Below are 8,093 nucleotides of genomic sequence, written 5' to 3'. Positions count from 1 at the left end.
TGTCTCTCCTGTCCCTCAGAACTGGAATAAAAGGCTTTGTGTATCATTTAGGACTACCCCAGACACGTTCTTTAGGGGGGGAAAAAAAAAAGCAGTTTCTGAGGCCTCATTGGAAAGCCTCATTTGTTCTTTAAATTGGAACACCTCATTGGAAAGCCCTAGCACTTGTTCTTTAAATACCAGTATGTAAGGAAGTCTTCTGAATTAAATTCTCCTTTCTTTATGTGTTGCAGTAAGATAGCAGCTGTATCTCTCGTTCCTTTTTCAGGGGGCTGGAGTGGGGGGAGATATAAACTGTTCACAGCTTTGCCTAATGTTTTATTTTCTTGCATCCTATTGAAATAATGTGTGCTTTGGGAGCCCCAAAGCACTTCAGACAGACGGCATAGCTAGCAGCTACTTCCTCTCTCCTGAAATTGAGCCAACCCTGTGGAGAAAGGCAGTGGCTGCTGAACAGTGTCCATAGTGCTCTGTGACCAAGAGATTGGGATGGACAGAAAGTAGCCATTCAGGGCTGTAGGAGGGAATTCAGGGAAGGGGGGAAACTTTGCCCGCATCTCAAGGGCAAATTTTCTTCCTGGTGGCCAGCATGCTTTGTGATTTGAGTAGTTGGGAATGCTAGAGCCTTGCTCACAGCTCATCCATAAAGATGGTATTTGAAGCTGCACAATGCCCCCTTCACATCATGCTGGGGCTCAGGGTGCAGGACTGACTTGGGCAGTGACAAAGCCCCAGCACCTGTCACTTCCTGTCAGCTTTTTTCCCCCATGAGGTTCCCCATCTGAGTACTAATCCTCCTCGCACAGGTATGGTGTGAGGCGCTTACCTGCCGTGGTGTGTTGGTTATGTAGTAAGTTATGCACTACCTTGTGCTCGTGCTTTCTACTCTGGTTGACCCATATGTGTCTTTTGCCTCTATACCGGTGGATCAACACATGAGGAAGTTCTGCTACTTCACTAGTCTGCTTCTGCCAGGCTGAGTCCATGCCTGCCTCTAGGCTGGCAGTTAGCATGAGCTGGGCAACATTGCTGCCTCAGTGTTGTGTGTCCACTTGCTGCTTCCAACCAGCTTGCGCAAAGCTTGTTCCCCAATCTTGAGCCATCCTGCTAGGATAGATCTATGCATCTGTCAGTAGCATTTTCTCCCTGTCCTCTCAGAAATCCAAATCTCTCACATTATCTTAGCAGCTTTCCCTTTGATGATCTTTGAGAGACTGCAGCAAGTCAGACTTTACCGGTTCCTCATTAGGGACCTATGTTGTCCAAAGCCCTCATTTCTCATTTTTCACAAAGGTTTCAGCCGTCAGCAGTTAGACAGGTCTCATTTAGATGCAGACCGATGGCATCTGTGCACGCAAGCCTCCTACGGCAAAGGGAAAGAGCAAACAGTAGTGGATTAATGTAACCGTCTTCCTTTGTACATACCTCTCACTAAATCAAGCCTTTTTCATGCACTGCTTCCAGGCAGGTGTAGCACAGCATCTCCTGTTAATGCAAGATGTGGGCAAGCTGTTACCTTGAGCCCAGTGGGATCAGACCTTCCCCACTAGCAAAGTGTGGTTGGCTGATTTTTCCAGAGGTTGGGAACTTAGCCAGCCCTCTGGCAAGCTTTTGTATAGCTCAGTAGAAACGTACTGAAAGCCCCAAGCCTTTTTTGAGCCCCATAGAACCCTGATTGCCCTCCCCATGCTAGGACTTCAGTGCTCTGTAAGCAGTCTTGGATGCATCTCAAGTACATAGATCCAGTAAATCCTCTTGAATCTGTTTGTTTTCTGGGCAGGCTGAAGACAAGCTTATTTTTGAGAGAGTGGAGAACAGAGGAGGTGCTCAGAGGCCAAGAGCTGTATATGTTACTGATCTTCAAATTGGGGCAGGTGACCTTCTGCATACACTCTGGTTCCTAACCCCAAGTCTTAGGTGCTTGCTTTTTTTTTTCTTTGAAGAGAACTACACCCTCATTCTCTGCTTTGCCCTCTACTACTGCTGTTGGTACTCATGGGAATGGAGTTGCCATATGTGGTTTTGGCTAAGTGACTGAGCTAAAGCAAGGAAAACGTGACGTTGGGTGGGACAAACTAGAAAGCTGGTTGCCCTGACAACAAGGAGGTGGCTGATTTCAAATGGTGACAGGGTAAAGACCTGAGAACCAGACCTGAGCAAATCTTCTTGGTGTTTTTTGGGCCTCTTCCTCCTTTGGGTTTGAATTTAGCAGCTTCCGGTAGGCTTTTCTGCCCCATACTTTGTAATAATCTTGCATTACCTCCAGGCTGAGCTGTTTTATGCACAAATTCTTCTTGCCTTATTCTTCCACATGAGCACAAGTTCTTTTAAATTCTGCTAATCAACACATAGTGTTTTCGTGAGAACCCTGTGAAAGTGTTGATGATGCAGTTCTCTGAGCCCCTCTCACCTTCACACTTTTTCAGAGGTGCCGGTGCTTGTTACATATTAACTCGGTGACAACACTGGGAACATGTTAAAAAAAAAAAGCAAAAGCCAAGAGTTTTGCCAAGGGTTTTGTGGCAACATTGGATTGTAATGATGGGATCTCAAGGAGCATTTTCTAGAAGTTGGCTGCAGGGAAGAGAAATGTCACTTGTTCTGGTAGGATATGATGTACCTTTGTTGAATACCCTTGCTAAATAGAAGGCGGGGCAGGGGTGCACCTTATAGATCAGGGGTGGCCAACCTGTGGCCCATGTGCCGTAAATGGCACAGATAGCCTTTGGTACGCAGCAAATCGGGGAGGGAGCAGGGAATGCTGCAACATAAGGCAGAAAGCAAAGCAACAGATTGGGCAGGGGAAAGGGATCAGAGTGGCACTTGAGGGCATAGGGGTTACTTTATGACATGCCTGCCAAAAAGGTTGGCCTCCACTGTTATACACTAACTTGCTGATAGTGGCAAGAGCATTCATGGGACATAGCCTACTTCATTAAATGCTGTGAGAGTCCCTACATGGCATCTGATAAGAAAGACTGTAGCCTGCGAAAGCTCCTGCCTCTCAAAGTTACTGACAGTCTGTAAGGTGCCACCCTGCTCTGCATTCCTCCTAACTTCAGACTAAATCCTGAGTACCCCTTGCTAAGTGGAAGGCCTGGCCTTCTTGCCAGTTGTGGGTTTGTTTGCTCTGCCATAGTTACCTGTTAATTGCCAGCAGGTGTCAGCAGTGGGTACAACTGAACCACCACTGAGCAGCATCTGTTGAGAAAGTGAAGGTGGGGGCAGGTCTTGGCTTGAGCAGGGTGCATATCAGTGAGGCTGGTGTGGTGAAGTGAAGGGGAACTAAGTAGAAGAAAATAACAAAACACTTAAGCCCAGACAATCCCAGCAGCGAAAGACACCTGGCCAGCACCCTTAATGCAAGGTAGTTCCAAGGGGGCAGGGCAACCAGGAGTTGTGTGTTCAGGGAACAATAGCAAGAAGTGATCAAAACTTGGAGGAGATAGAAAAATGAAATGAATGGGAACAGAAGAGATGCGAGAGAGAGCAAAGCCTGGCTGGGCTCTGCTCCTTCACTGGTTTATTGTCACTTAGAACCTAGTCTGCTGTCCAAAATGATAGATTCCTCCCATTCTCTTACCCCAAAGTAGAAGCTACCGCACTGTAATTGAGGGCTATATCCAGACCTCTGTTGGTCCCTTGTTCTGTGCTGAAAATCTGACCCTGTATTTATAGTCACATGGTTGCAAAAGAAAACCTTGAAATCCGAACAGAATGCAAATAATGCAGCAGTACCTTCAAGTTGCCTGCAGACTGGGAAACAAGACCTTGGAGGGGTGACTAGCTCCATTCCTAGTAATGGGTGTTAACTGCAAAATATCCTGAGAACAGTTGTTTCACTGCAGTGCAGGCATCTAGCCAGTGTTCCTACACCTTAGTCCTAGACTGCCTTCACATCTCCAGTGTGCCAAAAGCCCCAGCTGCCAAAAGCACCAGCATCTACCCTGACAGATCTCTCAGTGCAGTGGTGAGGGGTTATACAAGAGCAGCTTGAAAAACAAACATGAGAAGAGGCAGCAGGTAAGTGCAGTTGAGCTTCTGCAGAGATGGGCTGAATGCATTGATGATGTTGACAGCTAATTAATGTGTTAACAAGCCAATGCCTTAATGTAAAAAGAAGCTGCCACAGAATTCTTGGCCTGCTGAATTGCTAAACATTGCTCAGCCCACGACTGGACATATGTCACGCAACTAGACAGCTAATACTCATGGCCCATGTGGCATTTGTCCTGTTCTTTTAGTTCAGGTGTATCAAACATGTGGCCCTCTTATCTGGTCGTCTGGGCTACTGGTGGACCACCAGAAGTTGAGGGGCATAGCCTGTTGCTGAATCCAAAGCCCTTTGGACCCTCTGGGCATGGCCATCAGTGGTAAGTTTGGCTTGCTACTGCCGCTCCTGGACTTGCTGCCTTGGACTCTGTGCCACTGGCACCACCATTGTGGTAGCCCTCACACCTGGGTCTGGATCTGGCCCATGACAAACTTTGCCATCCACATCCAGCCCACAGCCTAGTGAGGTTGATGTCCCAGTTTTAGGTGGTTTGTGTGCATAGTTTGCTTTTGTAAGTTTATTTCTAGTTTTCACTTCAATAAGAGTGACTAAAATATCTTTTCTCTGCAATATCCTTTCTGTGCGAGCCCTGGGATCTAGGTGGCTCAGCATGGCTTAGGGAAGATGGGGATTGTCTGTGCCAATGAAAGGGATGGGATTTGTTTACAAAGTATGTGGGTGCTGAAAAGCCTGTTTCACAAGTGCAATGGGAAGAAGAAAATCTATTGAGCCTAAGAATGCTCCTGGCTCTGCTGAGGTTACCGACAAGCAGAATCCAGAGTGCAGGGTTTTTGTGACAGTTTCAGGGCCTAATTGCAAGACAGTTGCATCCGCCATTCAAGGCACAATTCAGCATTGCACCTGGGTGGAAAGGCACAAGTCCACTGTGTTGTTGGGATGCTGCCAGTTGTTCATAGAGGCGTGCTGATTTCCATATGCTCATTTCTGACTCCAGCGAGAGATCTGAATAAGCAAAAGGTATTTCTGTAGCAAAGAGAAGGATAAGGAGGACATGTTTAGTGAATAAGCTCATTAAATGAATGTTCTTTGGCCCAGTGATTGTAAACTCTTTGGGACTGGGACTGCTCTTTTTTTTCATCTTCAGTGATGGAGACAAAGTCAGCATTTATGTAATAATAATATTGATAAGCATTACATTCTGTTATATCTGGATCAACTGTTGGAAAGGATTCAGCATTGACCTTGGGGCTTTGAATGTGTGAGCTGATCAGTATCCCAGTTTCTGTTCAAAGGAGCTTTTAATACTTTCTCAGCTCTTGCATCATCTGAAGGCCAGAAGCAATGGCTGGGCTGAAAAACAATTAATTAGAAATAGTTCCTTGTATCTTGCTGTTCCATATTGTTCTTGAAATCTTGCTTTTTTTTTTTTTAAAGCTAGCTGGCTTGGAATCATCCCTTTCCTCTTATTCCTCTTCTGAATTCCTGATTTCTCCCTTCCCTGATAACCCTGCAGAAACCCAACACTAAATGTACAGGCTGACGCAGTCTTTCAAGAGCTAGATAGAAGCTGAGGGCATGTGGAAGAAATAGGCTTCCAGCTTGCTTAACCTGAACCTGTAGCCACCAAAGCAGAGTTGGATTTGTGCTCATGGCTGATTTTCAGTTTTGGCCTGGGCTGACTTGGATTTCTGCTTGGACACACACCCAGCCCTTGGGGGGAGATGGAGATTAATGTACATTTCTTTGTGGAGAAGTTGTGGTGTCTGCACTGCATCCTGGAGGCAGGAAAATGAAGTCTAGTAAATGGGAAACCTCAGCTCAATTTGCTGCTTAAATGAAAATGAGAAAAGAATTGAAAACTGGGCTCATGAGCTTTCAAATTTTATCTGTTTTGAACAAGGGGTGTTGTTGATGGAAGCACAAATGTAACAGAGGGATTTCATCTTTGTAAACAAGAGGAAAATGGATCAAAACAAGCCCTGAGGCACATGACAAGACTTTAAATCTGACCTGGCTTTGGCTCAGTAGAGAACAGGGGGTGGGAAGCATCAGCCCAGCCCATGCTGGGCACTGGTACCAGCAGCTGCCACTCGCTCTGCAGGGGCAATGTGCTGGAATGTAATGGCTTGTCATAGGAGATCACAGAAAAAGAAGGTTGAAGGAGCCTCAGAAGGCCATCTAGTCCAGCCCTCCATTCACAGCAAGATCATCCCTGTCCAAACCAGCCCAGACAAATGTCTAAACTGCACTTAAAAGCTTCCAAGACTGGAGGTTTTGCAGCCTATGGCTAGACTGTTCTCTTCAGGCTTTAGGAGCTGTACTTATTGCTTGCTTTGTTCAAAACTTCTTCTTAGTTGGGCATTAGCCAGGAGCGCTTGTTTGTGTGTGTGGTTTTCCTCGGGAAATATTTTTATTGCTCCGGTTAGCGGTAGAATCTTGCTTGCACTCCCGGGCCTCATGCTGGGGCTTCAGAGTACGCGTCTCTGGAGATGCTCTCGCACAGCCACTGATGGGTCTCACAACCACACCGCAGTTCCCAATTCCATTAAATCTTGTCTTCTGTTATCTCTCCAGGGGCATGACTATCTTTTTTTGTAAATGCCTGCGTGACTATTAAAGCACAGGAGCTGTGCCTGGAGTGCTGTGCTACTGCCAGTGACTGAAAATCAAGCAAAGGCCTTGTCAGGCTTGGAGAAATTCCCTGGGACTATTGTTTCTGCTCCTCTGCTGCCCTTGTATCACATGCCACATCTCCCCCATCATAGTACACAGGAGCGGTCTTGCTTTTGAGTGATTAATAGCAACGACGCTACAAATGCACAAGTTTCATGTGTCTCTGCACAAGCATCACTGGGCTTGTGTGCGCAGTCCTCCTGCTGCTGTCCCAGGATTCAGTGCTGTCTGAAGGGACTTGTTTGGCCTGCTCTCTACTCCACTGTGCCTGCATGGCCCCCATTTAACCATTTCCATAAAACTTCCTATTCATTGGACCTCAGCTACACCCAACCTATGGCTTCTAGTGCCAGGGCCGCAGGCCCAAGAAGGCACTTCTCTGGTCAGGATGACACTTGCTGTATGGGGTGAGGCAGCAAGGCAGTCTGACCTGAGCTGGCCTCTGAGCCCATACCACCTTGTCTTCTCTACTAGTGGTGCCTGAGCTGGCTTAGTTGAGTTAAGCCTTGAGTGCCAGGCATCCCCTACTTCAGTTGCCAGTGTGCTTTCCTTCAGGGTTGTTGTCTCAGTATCTCATTTTGTGCAGGGCCCCAGTGATGTCACTGTCAGCGTGTAGGTGCTGTAGCCAGAAGCTCCTGTGCCCCTGTCTGCTACATCATTACCAAAGCTTCCAGAGGGCATTACGTTAGCATGCAGGACAAGGGTGGAAGAGGGTGGCTGGAGAGAATTTCCTCTAGTGCAGGGGTGGGCAAAACACAACTTGCAGGCTGAATCCAGCCTGCCAACAGATTTGATTGGGCCTGAGAGCAACCAGCAGCTCCGGCTGCCTTGTGGTGCCAGGTGAGCTGGCAACACTGCTTCCTCACAGCGGTATCAGGCATCAGCTGTGGACCTGGACAGAGCTTGTGCCTTGGTGGGCAGGCAGCAGCATCAGCTGTGGGTGCTGCTGGTAGGTTCAGGAGCTTGGATGCAGAACCTGCCAGCAGTGTCCATAGTCACTACTGCCACCCTCCTAGCATAGTGGAAGCTCCTGCCTGGAGCCCCAATGCCAATGCTGTAGACCCAGGCAGGAGCTGGGCAGGGCAGCATCAGGTGTGACACAGCGAGCGAAGCTGCTTTCCCTGCTGGGTCAAGCTAGAGAAAGGCATATGACAAACATAATGCCATGAAAGCAAGAGGTTCTGGCTGAGGAAAGAGAATTCCCTTCACAGCCTCTTGACTGGACCAGTGGGTCCAGCACACACCTGTCCAGCTCTAGGCTTGATCCCCAGAGCTTTTGATGGGCCCTGAGCCCTGAATTTATTGGTGCAGGAGAACAGTAGATGCTTTCCTGGGCAAAGGGAAGGAGCTGTGAGATGAGAGGCCCAGAAGAAGGGAGAGGCCTGAACTTTGTCCCAAGGCTGTG

The sequence above is a fragment of the Alligator mississippiensis genome, chromosome 11, assembly GCF_030867095.1.
Source record: "Alligator mississippiensis isolate rAllMis1 chromosome 11, rAllMis1, whole genome shotgun sequence".
Lineage (NCBI taxonomy): Eukaryota > Metazoa > Chordata > Crocodylia > Alligatoridae > Alligator > Alligator mississippiensis.
The sequence above is the reverse complement of the archived record's forward strand: the minus strand, read 5'-3'. Positions refer to the sequence as shown.